The sequence below is a fragment of the Nerophis lumbriciformis genome, linkage group LG19 (assembly GCF_033978685.3).
Source record: "Nerophis lumbriciformis linkage group LG19, RoL_Nlum_v2.1, whole genome shotgun sequence".
NCBI lineage: Eukaryota > Metazoa > Chordata > Actinopteri > Syngnathiformes > Syngnathidae > Nerophis > Nerophis lumbriciformis.
Genome location: NC_084566.2, coordinates 26,894,125 through 26,907,133, shown reverse-complemented (window position 1 = coordinate 26,907,133; position 13,009 = coordinate 26,894,125). Strand labels below are relative to the sequence as shown.

The following is a 13,009-nucleotide window of genomic DNA, read 5'->3' as shown; positions in this document are numbered from 1 at the left end:
AAAAGGGACAAGCGGTAGAAAATGGATGGATATATAAAATGTGCAAACTTAATAGCTCTGCATCTACTAAACGTGTGCAAAGTGGATCGCGTCTGTTAAGTGAGCGGACTAAAGCGTGCGGTCCATTTTGCGTCTCTGTCCGTATGTGGAATTAAATTATGGAATGGATTAACCAAAGAAATCAAACAAAGCACCAATAATATATGATTCAGTTCAAGAGACTGTTCAAAGTACGGGTGTTCACAAAGTACACAGAACAAGAATTACGATGTTGAATCCTTTTTAAAAAAAAAATTGAGACAAAGATTATTTATGTATTTAATATTTGTTTACTTACTATGGTATATTATTTATTTATGTCATGATCCGTGGCCCGGATCATGTTTTGGTTACCGTAGTTATGTTCTGTTAGTTTTGGACTCCCTTAGTTCCTGTTTTGTGCACTCCAGGGTTTATTTTGGTCACCATGTGGATTAATTGAGTTCACCTGCCTCTGGTTAGTGGTCCCACGCTCAGCTGCTGTCAATCACTAATCAGAGGGCTATTTATTCACCTTGCTCGCCACGCTCAGTCTGGCGTCATTGTTTGCTACATGCACCTGTTACGTGAGTTTTGCCTTGTCCATAGTCTATGCTAAGTATTTGCTTTAACTTCGAGTGCGGTCAGGCACGTTGTTCTGTCGGCTTGTTTTCTGTTTTTTGTAATACTTTGATTTTGAGGAATAAATCATGTTCTTACCTGCACGCTTTGTCCGGAGTTGTCTCATGTCTGCATTCCTGGGAGAACGACCCCGCAGTAAGCTGCGAAAACCCCGTCGTGACAATTTATTATTATTTGAAATAGGATAACATTGCTATGGTATGAAAAGGGGTAGGATTAAATAAGCTCAGCTTCTTCCTACTCCTTTTCGTACGTGCTGTAATGAAACAACTGGAAATATGTGATGCTTTACATTGTATCGTATGCATGTTCGAAATAAACTGAAACTGAAGTGAACTGTCTTAAACAATGTGCAAAATATATGCTGATCATCAAAACGCACACAATACTGAGAGGAAAAAATGCAAATATGTTACAAAGCACGCTCAATGTGATTTATCAACCCTCATCCGTTTTGCAAGCTCTATTTTGCGTTTTATTAAGCACATCTAAAAAAGGATGACGATGGATAGAGAATCCTCCGTCCTACGCGTGCGTGTGTCTCAACATACTATCAGAAATAAACAACATTAGACATCAACATCCTTTTATAAACACTAAAGGGGCTGATTAAAACAAGTTCAAATGTCAGTTTTGGTGCCATTTAGTATTTATTTTTAATGGCGTTTGTATTTGTTAAGAGCTCGCATGGCTGCAGTATTTGTGACCCCAAGATGCAGGAACCGGGAGGAAGCGATGGGCAGGTAAGAGGATTTTAATATCTTTAAGCAGAGGAGAAAGCAGTCTTGCATGTAACAGTTAACAAACATGAATCAATCCCCCAGCACTGAGGAGCGTGCGAGGCTGGCATAAATTGAAGCCTGCTGATTGGCACCAGGTGTGGACTGGCTGCCAATCAACAGCAGGTGAGGGGGAAAAACAGCACTCAGCGGGACAAGCAGGAAATAGAACCAAAATAAGAGCACTGACAGGAAATAAACACAAAACAAGTAAGCCACAAACAGAAATGAAGTGACAGATCGTCACAGTATTTTCACATAGAATATGTATTACTAACATGTATGCTATATGATAGTCATGTGTTTTATGAAATTGCATTGTCCTCTTCGAAATAAACTAACCTTAATCTTAATGAAAAAAAAAAAAACTTCTTGAAGTATGCATTTTTTGTATCGAGAGCACATAGTACCTTGAGCAATAAAAAAGAAAAAAAAGTGGTTTCATTTTAGATGCACAGCACGACTGCTTCTAAATTTCCCCTAACAATTGGCAAATATCTCCTGCATGTTTGCAAACAGGCCCTGTGATGAGTTGGCGACTTGTCCAGGGTGTACCCCGCCTTCCGCCCGAATACAGCTGAGATAGGCTCCAGCACCCCCCGCGACCCCAAAAGGGACAAGCGGTTGAAAATGGATGGATGTTTGCAAACACAGCAAAACGCCGCAGGTAGGAGCTGTTACGTTGGGAAGGCATGGCTGCTATGGCCGTGTTCCCTCCAGTGCAGAAAGACAAGCAGGAGCAGCGTGCAGGTAGGATTGAGTCTTTAATTATCTAAGACAGGACAAATGTCATGGCGCATGCGCAGTCCCGCATGACTTCTGCTGCGAGCACGGCCGCAACACGCCTCTGCTCGCTCTTCCCGCATCACGGCCACGCCCCTGCTCGGCTGCAAGCAATTTGCAATCAGCGCACCTGGGTCTGATGAGGGCAGACGGCATAAAGACCAGCGTACCCGAAGATCCGGAGGGAGCCGAAACGTAGTTCTCTGTACACAGTAAGCTATCGCGTCTCTGGCTCCCCTCCCGTATACTTGCTCTCTCATTGTGCCTGCCCTGTTCCCGTGTCTTATGTCCTTTGTGTTTTCCGCAGTGCTTTCCCTGTCTCCCATGATCGAGCTGTGGGCTGACTGCCTCTCTCGATACTCGACCCCTGCTTGGACACAGACCTTTTGACGCCTCGCTATACCCCCTCTGCCCCCGACAACCTGCCTGTCTCACGGACATTCGAGCCTGTCTTTCCCCTCCAGGGCGTCCGGCTCTCACTCAACACTCACGGTAACACACAACAGTTAATTCCACACATAGTCCCACACACACACACACACACACACACACACACACACACACACACACACACACACACACACACACACACACACACACGTTTGGATTTTTGTCACGCTACATTCTTTAGTTTATATTAATATTGTTTATTATATATATATATATATATATATATATATATATATATGTATATATATATATATATATATATATATATATATATATGTATGTGTGGGAAAAAAAATCACAAGACTACTTCATCTCTACAGGCCTGTTTCATGAGGGGTTCCCTCAATCATCAGGAGATTTTAATGGGAGCATTCACATACCATGGTTTGTATAGGGCACAGAGTGGGTGGGAACAGACTGGCGTAGGGGCGTGGTGATTGGCTCATGTGTTACCTAGGAGGTGTTTCCGTCTGTGGCGGCATGCTGATACAATTTCGCTGCGCTTGTTGAGGGATGACAGGTCTGGACGGTATATAATAAACAGTTTCTCTTTCAAGCATAGGTTGCATCTTTTATTACCACTATTGTAAGGTGTGCTGGATGCAAGAATTTGTCATGTTATTGAATATTCAACATTATTGTCTTTGATGTTGAATATTCAATAACATGGCAAATTCTTGCATCCAGCACACCTTACAATAGTGCTGGATGCAAGAATTTGCCATGTTATTGATGCAAGAATTTGCCATGTTATTGAATATTCAACATTATTGTCTTTGATGTTGAATATTCAATAACATGGCAAATTCTTGCATCCAGCACACCTTACAATAGTGGTAATAAAAGATGCAACCTATGCTTGAAAGAGAAACTGTTTATTATATACCGTCCAGACCTGTCATCCCTCAACAAGCGCAGAGAAATTGTATCAGCATGCCGCCACAGACGGAAACACCTCCTAGGTAACACATGAGCCAATCACCACGCCACTACGCCAGCCTGTACCCACCCACTCTGTGCCCTATATAAACCATGGTATGTGAATGCTCCCATTAAAATCTCCTGATGATTGAGGGAACCCCTCATGAAACAGGCCTGTAGAGATGAAGTAGTCTTGTGATTTTTTTTCCCACACATACATATATTGCGCTCTATTACGGTATCGAGCACTATTTTTTGGATAACCTTATTAAGACATATATATATATATATAAATAAATGATAATGATAAATGGGTTGTACTTGTATAGCGCTTTTCTACCTTCAAGGTACTCAAAGCGCTTTGACACTACTTCCACATTTACCCATTCACACACACATTCACACACTGATGGAGGGAGCTGCCATGCAAGGCGCTAACCAGCACCCATCAGGAGCAAGAGTGAAGTGTCTTGCTCAGGACACAACGGACATGACGAGGTTGGTACTAGGTGGGGATTGAACCAGGGACCCTCGGTTCGCGCACGGCCATTCTTCCACTGCGCCACGCCGTCATATATATATATATATATATATATATATATATATATATATATATATATATATATATATATATATATATATATATATATATATATATATATATATATATATATATATATATATATATATATATATATATATATATATATATATATAGTGTTTATATTTATAATAAATCATAGAGCTACTACGCCCCCTTGTGGTCTGTGCCGTCTACTCCTCAAGTACGTAACAACAAAAACTACAAAAACTAAAGACGCCAAACAAGCGTGGAACAAAAAATCTAATTGTCACCAAGTGTGAACAGCTAGGAATTCTACAAGCAGGAAAAAAAACACTTGAGCGTGGTGAAAAACAAGAAGTAAAGTAAAAGTCGCGAAAGCGAGCATTGACCCAGCAACTTGTGCTGGGCGACTGAAAACTATCTAGGGGAGTGATTAACCAAAACACCCGGTGGGAACACTAATTACTAAACAAAGGCAGGTGTGGAGAATTAGTGCCCATGGAAACCAACAGTAAACGAAAGGAAAGCGGGTGCAGCCAGGAAACAGACTGAAACATAGGAAACAAGGTACTAAACATAAATCGGGCAGGAGCATGATAACATGAATGTGCAGTAAAAGAGAGTGTCTCCATGGTGATGCCCTGTACAGTACACGCAAAAATCTAATTTAAATAAAAAGTGGTCTGCATCACTTTACAATACAATTCTACACACAGTGTTAGTCGATCGCGCTTCCTCATAGTACACTCTATTATATGGACTGCAAACGCTGTTTAGTGCGTGGTATTTAGATCTTAGTAAATCAGGCTCGAGGCGTCATCGTAACTCTGCTTTTAAACACATCTCCTACACAGCTGATCTGCCACAGAAAAATAAAACACAGCACAAGGGAATCTGTGTTGTCAACTTAGTTGTTACGGCTCAAGCCCCTGCCGCCACACAGTCTGCTGTGCGCTCCTCTGAGCGCGCCTCGGGACACGCCCACGGCCGTTCCTCTCCTGCCGCGGCCGCGCCTCACACAATCAGCAATCTACACACCTGTCGCTGATGAAAGCTTCACGTCCTTCATAAGCCAGCGGATCCTGCGTTCCAGTGCCAGAACGTAGCTACCGTATTTTTCGGGGGTGCGACTTATACTCAGGAGCGACTTATGTGTGAAATTATTAACACATTAGCGTAAAATATCAAATAATATTATTTAGCTCATTCACGTAAGAGACTAGACGTATAAGATTTCATGGGATTTAGCGATTAGGAGTGACAGATTGTTTGGTAAACGTATAGCATGTTCTATATGTTATAGTTATTTGAATGACTCTTACCATAATATGTTACGTTAACATACCAGGCACGTTCTCAGTTGGTTATTTATGCATCATATAATGTACACTTATTCAGCCACTATTCTTTATTTATTTTAAATTGCCTTTCAAATGTCTATTCTTGGTGTTGGGTTTTATCAAATAAATTTCCCCCAAAAATGCGACTTATACTCCAGTGCGACTTATATATGTTTTTTTTCCTTCTTTATTATGCATTTTTGGCTGGTGTGACTTATACTCCGGAGCGACTTATACTCCGAAAAATACGGTACTTGTCTCGTACAGTAAGCCCTACACGTCTCTCGCTCTCCTCGCCTATGTGCTTTCTTGCTCTCTGCGTTTCCCCTCCGTGCTCATCGTCTTGTGTCCTGTGTCGTCACCCTGCAGCTCCTCTTCATTCCCTGGATTTGAGCAGTGTGTCTCGTCTCCCCGGATTCCCCCCTGTCTTCTTGCTGCCTTCCTGGATCTCAACCCCTTGCCTGGACACGGACTCTGACGCCTCACTTCTGCCCTCGACCTCTTGCTTGCCCACGGACCTCCGAACTTGCCTTGCTCCTTCTGGACTTCCGCACCTTCCTCAACACGCACCATACGTATTTGGATTACTTGCACACGCCATTGTATTATTTTAATAAACACGCCTCAGGCTAAGCGACGTTCCTGTTCTCCACCGCACTTAACGTTAGTGACTTTGTTACAAGTCTTCAGATGCCTCTTAAATTATCTTTTTTTTAAAAGCGATTAACAACAAATCTAGCATTTTTATCTTGTCTTTTTCGACACTGAAAAAGAAGCATTGCTCTTCTCAACGAGCATCGGGTGCTTCCGTGTGCCTCTGCCCCATCTGAAAGCACTCACAGGCAGCGCCATCATGTTTGTGACATAAAAAAAACTACAAAAAAAGCGACCAAAGTTCTTTTTAATCACTTTTTTCTTTTCTACGGCGTCCATTACATTTGCGTGACTAACTATGCAAATCAGACGTTGACGCTACCTACGAAGGTGAGCACGCCGAGCACATAGCGCCAACTTAAATGCTGAAGTCAGCTGCCCTTCGACTCAGCAGTGAGATAAAAGCTTAATAAAGTCGGAATGCGGCGGAAGGATCCTACTGCGCAGCTTCCTGTTTATAAAAAGTGCGTCGGTCTGTCTGCGTCCGAGTCAAACGGTAAATTTCCCATCGAGGACCTTTTAAAAATGACCCCCCCCAAAGATGTTTTATAGCAGGAGATGCATGCAAACCTTTCATCAAAGTGATCTTAGCTCATGCAACAGATTACAACATCCCTCCACTACATCATGCCTTTTTAATATGAATTTGTTCATTTCAGAAGATGGTTCTCATAAAAAGATCACTGCTATTATCAGCCGTAAACCTATCACAGACATGCACATCTTTTTTTATCTTTGCCTTTGCGGCCACTTCATGCACAAGTTCCAATGTAAAACGTGTATTCGTATAATAACATGTTTATTAAAGGGCTTGTACAACTATACTGCATCATAGAGAGAGGTGTTCCTAATATTTTGACAACCTTATTTATAGAGATAAATGCGTTAAAATGTAATATCGGAAATTATCGGTATCGTTTTTTTTATTATCGGTATCGTTTTTTAAATTTTTTTTTAAAATTAAATCAACATAAAAAACACAAGATACACTTACATATAGTGCACCAACCTCCCTCCCCCATTTACCCTCATTCACACAAAAGGGTTGTTTCTTTCTGTTATTAATATTCTGGTTCCTACATTATATATCAATATATATCAATACAGTCTGCAGGGATACAGTCCGTAAGCACACATGATTGTGCGTGCTGCTGGTCCACTAATAGTACTAACCTTTAACAGTTAATTTTACTAATTTTCATTAATTACTAGTTTCTATGTAACTGTTTTTATATTGTTTTACTTTCTTTTTTATTCAAGAAAATGTTTTTAATTTATCTTATTTTATAATTTTTTTTTAAAAAGTACCTTATCTTCACCATACCTGGTTGTCCAAATTAGGCATAATAATGTGTTAATTCCACGACTGCACATATCGGTTGATATCGGTATCGGTAATTAAAGAGTTGGACAATATCGGAATATATGACACCGGCAAAAAGCCATTATCGGACAGCCCTACTTATTTACATGAGCGGGTCAAAATAATAGAAACAGATCACCGTTTTGAGCTCGGGGCCCAACTTCTCTGCCCCGTATCCCACTCAAATATTAACCCTGAATTAGTAATCTTACTCTTGATTTTAATTATGTTCAATATTATATATAACCAACCTACAGTTTACAACATGTCAAATGATATGAAACAAAGATTATTATTCAATGAACACAAAACATTAGGCTTAGGTCAGGCTGATTAGAAAACTAAATAGGAACCTAATATACCGCATAAGAAGGGACTCATAAATAACTGACGAAAAATTAATTTTCATACAATTATCCATCTATCCATTTTTTTACCGCTTGTCCCTCTTGGGTTCGCAGGGGGGTGCTGGAGCCTATCCCAGCTACATTTGGGCGGAAGGCGGGGTACACCCTGGACAAGTCGCCACCTCATCGCAGGGCTACATACAATTATGTTGTGCTAAAATGTATTATTGATACACTATATTGCCAAAAGTATTTGGCCACCTGCCTTGACTCACATATGAACTTGAAGTGCCATCCCATTCCTAACTCATAGGGTTCAATATGATGTCGGTCCACCTTTTGCAGCTATCACAGCTTCAACTCTTCTGGGAAGGCTGTCCACAAGGTTGCAGAGTGTGTTTATAGGAATTTACCACCATTCTTCCAAAAGCGCATTGGTGAGGTCACACACTGATGTTGGTTGAGAACGCCTGGCTCTCAGTCTCCGTTCTAATTCATCCCAAAGGTGATCTATCGGGTTCAGGTCAGGACTCTGCGCAGGCCAGTCAAGTTCATCCACACCAGACTCTATCATCCATGTCTTTATGGACCTTGCTTTGTGCACTGGTGCACAGTCATGTTGGAAGAGGAAGGGGCCCGCTCCAAACTGTTCCCACAAGGTTCGGACACATGGAATCGTCCAAAATATTTTGGCATCCTGGAGCATTCAAAGCTCCTTTCACTGGAACTAAGGGGCCAAGCCCAACTCCTGAAAAACTACCCCACACCATAATTCCTCCTCCACCAAATTTCACATTCGGCACAATGCAGTCCGAAATGTACCGTTCTCCTGGCAACCTCCAAACCCAGCTCTGTAGCAACTGACTGTGGAGAAAGTCGGCAACCTCTTTGCACTATGCGCTTCAACATCCGCTGACCCCTCTCTGTCCGTTTATGTGGCCTACCACTTGGTGGCTGAGTTGCTGTTGTTCCCAAACTCTTCCATTTTCTTATAATAAAGCCGAATATTTAGGAGCGAGGAAATTTCACGAATGGATTTGTTGCACAGGTGGCATCCTATGACAGTTCCACGCTGGAAATCACTGAGCTCCTGAGCGCGGCCCATTCTTTCACAAATGTTTGTAGAAAGTGTCCATGCCTAAGTGCTTGATTTTATACACCTGTGGCCGGGCCAAGTGATTAGGAAACCTGATTCTCATCATTTGGATGGGTAGCCAAATACCTTTGGCAATATACTGTATGCATAATTTATACAATATGTTTCTTAGCTAAACTGTATAGCTCGGTTGGGGGGTGGTATAGCTCGGTTGGTAGAGCGGCCGTGCTAGCAAATTGAGGGTTGCAGGTTCGATCCCCGCTTCCGCCATCCTAGTCACTGCCGTTGTGTCCTTGGGCAAGACACTTTACCCACCTGCTCCCAGTACCATCCACACTGGTTTAAATGTAACTTAGATATTGGGTTTCACAATGTAAAGCGCTTTGAGTCACTTGAGAAAAAGCGCTATATAAATGCAATTCACTTCACTTCACAATTAAAGTGCAAATGAAGATACAGCTTCATCACGTTAGTCATAATTTTTGCGCTTGAGAAACTTCTCTATGACTTTAGCTCCAGACTTCTTCTGTTTGTTGGATATTGTCATTACTGCCACAAGTGGTGGAAAATTATATTACAACTCCATACAGACCACAGCTGAGAAATATATTTTTTGGCGACCCTCTAGGTGGCCCTAGTGTTAAGAAACACTGTTTTAGATTATGTAGCAAATATTGAAAGCATACATTTGTGCTGGTTCTGCTGTGAACTCTGCACCCAGGACAGACGTTGGCATGAGTGTGTGTGTGTGTGGCTTCGGGGGACGTTTCCCTCCCCACTAAGCAGTAATGAGCAATGCGGCAACATTTGGCTTATAGGCACATAAACAATCCACTTATTAAGATGGAAGTCGCCGTGGGCAAAGCCAGACTAATTCACACATGCGTGCATGTGTGTGTGTGTGTGGGAGTGGGGAGGCTCCACACAAAACGAGGAGATAGACAGTAAAAAGCTAGAGAGGATCTTGCGGCCATATGTGGTGCGAAGTGGACACGAACACACACACACACACACACACACACACACACACACACACACACACACACACACACACACACACACACACACACACACACACACACACACACACTTTGTAAAGGCTGTGATGAGATGATGATGAGGAGACAACGTGACAGAGTGAAATAAAAGCATCCGAGAGTGAAGATGTGAAGATGGAGACTATTAAAGAAGATTAAAAGAGGAGAAAGAAGTGAGTCACAGAGACAGAAGAACAGTGAGGAATATTACCAGGCAGACGGCGGACGTGATTGTCTTTCACTTTTCCGGCAAAGCGTACAATGTGAAATAAAGGAAAGAGGAAAGAAGACAAAGACGTAACATATGACCATCGTATCTAGTGTGTGATTGGGGCGGTACAGCTCGGTTGGTAGAGTGGCCGTGCCAGCAACATGAGGGTTCCAGGTTCGATCCCCACTTCCGCCATCCTAGTCACTGCCGTTGTGTCCTTGGGCAAGACACTTTACCCACCTGCTCCCAGTGCCACCCACACTGGTTTAAAATTAACTTAGATATTGGGTTTCACTATGTAAAGCGCTTTGAGTCACTAGAGAAAAAGCGCTATATATATATATATAATTCACTTCACTTCAATGGTTTCCAGGAAGCAGGAATAAGTCTATCAATCAATCATCAATCAATATCCTTTATTAACTAAGTAGGACTCATTGAGATTAAAATTACTTTTCCAAGAGTGACCTGGCCAAAAGGGCAGCAAAACAAAGTTACAGAAATACATAGAACAACAAAACAGCAACAGTCGCATGCTATAGTTAAAAATACAAATTACTTACAACATTAACATAAAAACCCGCCTTAGGTCAAAAAATATCAAACGTTTCAGTAAGGAATAATTCAAAAACAAGTCCAAAGCCCAAAATAATAGTTTTTTAACGTTTAAAATGGACTGAAATTGCCCCAAAGTGATCAGTTCAGGTAACCGCAGATCCTACTGTAAGTCATTCCAAGACCAGGGAGATATCTGAAGGCTTTTTCCTAGACTTGTGCTGGCTCTAGGAACCAACATGCTAAGGATGTCCTGCAATCTTAAGGTGTAGGGACTGCAGTCTCTATACCAGTGGTTCTTAACCTTGTTGGAGGTACCGAACCCCACCAGTTTCATATGCGCATTCACCGAACCCTTCTTTAGTGAAAAATAAAATGTTTTTTTCTCAATTTAATCTTAATTTATAAGTATTGATCATTAAATTCTGTTACTATATTAAAGAAATACTAATAAATATATATTTTACAAACAGAAAGTTACAGGAATGTACACATGATCCCATGTTTACATCTCATTGTGCAACATGTGAATGTTTTAGTGGGAACTAAATGCGATATCTGAAAGGGGTACAAATTATTTCCAAAGCAGGAACCCCACCCAGACATACAATACTAGTGCACAGCTCATGAAAAACAGTATTTTTTGTTATTGTCATTGTAAGTGGGCCAAAACACTTAAATTAGAAAATAATCTCATGGAAATGACTGCTGTCATTTGATTATAATAAAAAAACATTTAACTTGTTATTTAGTCAGGTTTGGGACAGGTGTGCTGCTGGTGTGGCCACAGTGCATGTGCACGTCTGACGTCGCTCACATGTGCTCCGCCGAACCCCTGAGGCGGGCTCACCGAACCCCTAAGGTTCGATCGAACCCAGGTTAAGAACCACTGCTCTATACAGATTAGAACACAAATAAGTGGGAACCAGACCAAGAATGGATTTATACATATATATATATATATATATATATATATATATATATATATATATATATATATATATATATATATATACCGTATTTTCCGCACCATTAGCCGCACCTAAAAACCACAAATTTACTCAAAAGCTGACAGTGCGGCTTTTAACCCGGTGCGCTTTATATATGGATAAATATTAAGATTCATTTTTCATAAAGTTTCGATCTCGCAACTTCGGTAAACAGCCGCCATCTTTTTTCCCGGTAGAACAGGAAGCGCTTCTTCTTCTACGCAAGCAACCGCCAAGGTAAGCACCCGCCCCCATAGAACAGGAAGCGCTTCTTCTTCTACTGTAAGCAACCACCCGCCCGCGTAGAAGAAGAAAAAGCGCGCGGATATTACCGTACGTTTCATTTCCTGTTTACATCTGTAAAGACCACAAAATGGCTCCTACTAAGCGACAAGGATCCGGTTCATGAAAAGACGCAATCTCTCCATCCTCACACGGATTACTATTTCACAGCAACTGATATTCCTGTGAACCGCACTGGATACAACGGGAGCACGTACGGTGAATATTCGCACCACAGGGAATGAGAAGTCGTCCTTCACTGTGGTTCTAGCTTGCCATGCTAATGGCCTGAAACTTCCACCCATGGTGATATTCAAAAGGAAGACCTTGCCAAAAGAGACCTTTCCAGCCGGCGTCATCATAAAAGCTAACTCGAAGGGATGGATGGATGAAGAAAAGATGAGCGAGTGGTTAAGGGAAGTTTACGCGAAGAGGCCGGGTGGCTTTTTTCACACAGCTCCGTCCATGTTGATATACGACTCTATGCGCGCCCACATCACAGATGGTGTCAAAAAAACAAGTGAAGCACACAAATACAACACTCGCCGTCATTCCGGGTGGATTAACCAAAGAACTCCAACCGCTGGATATTGGTGTCAACAGGGCATTCAAATCACGACTGCGAACGGCGTGGGAACAATGGATGACCGAAGGCGAACACACTTTCACTAAGACAGGCAGACAGCGCCGGACGACATACGCCAACATTTGCCAGTGGATCGTAAATGCCTGGGCAGATATTTCGGTCACAACTGTGGTCCGAGCTTTCCGGAAGGCAGGATTCACATAACTGCAGGACAACAGTGACACTGACTCCGATGACTTCGACGAGACGGAACCGGCCATTTTGGATCCCACATTTGCCCAACTTTTCAATTCGGACACCGAAGACGAAGAATTCGAAGGATTTACGAATGAAGAATAACTTCAGAAAGTGAGTGCTATGTTTATTTTGTGTGTTGTGACATTAACGTTCG

The 13,009-nt window shown here is 41.9% G+C and overlaps 1 long non-coding RNA gene across 1 annotated transcript in view; it reads right to left on the bottom strand.

Annotated features, from left to right (window-relative positions):
- Positions 1-731: 731 nt before the first annotated feature.
- The window catches only part of LOC133619013 (uncharacterized), a 41,498-nt gene continuing 29,220 nt past the window's right edge, over positions 732-13,009 (bottom strand). Inside the window, exon 3 of the long non-coding RNA XR_009817379.1 lies at positions 732-800. This is a non-coding gene — a long non-coding RNA (uncharacterized lncRNA). The remainder of the gene's footprint in view (positions 801-13,009) is intronic.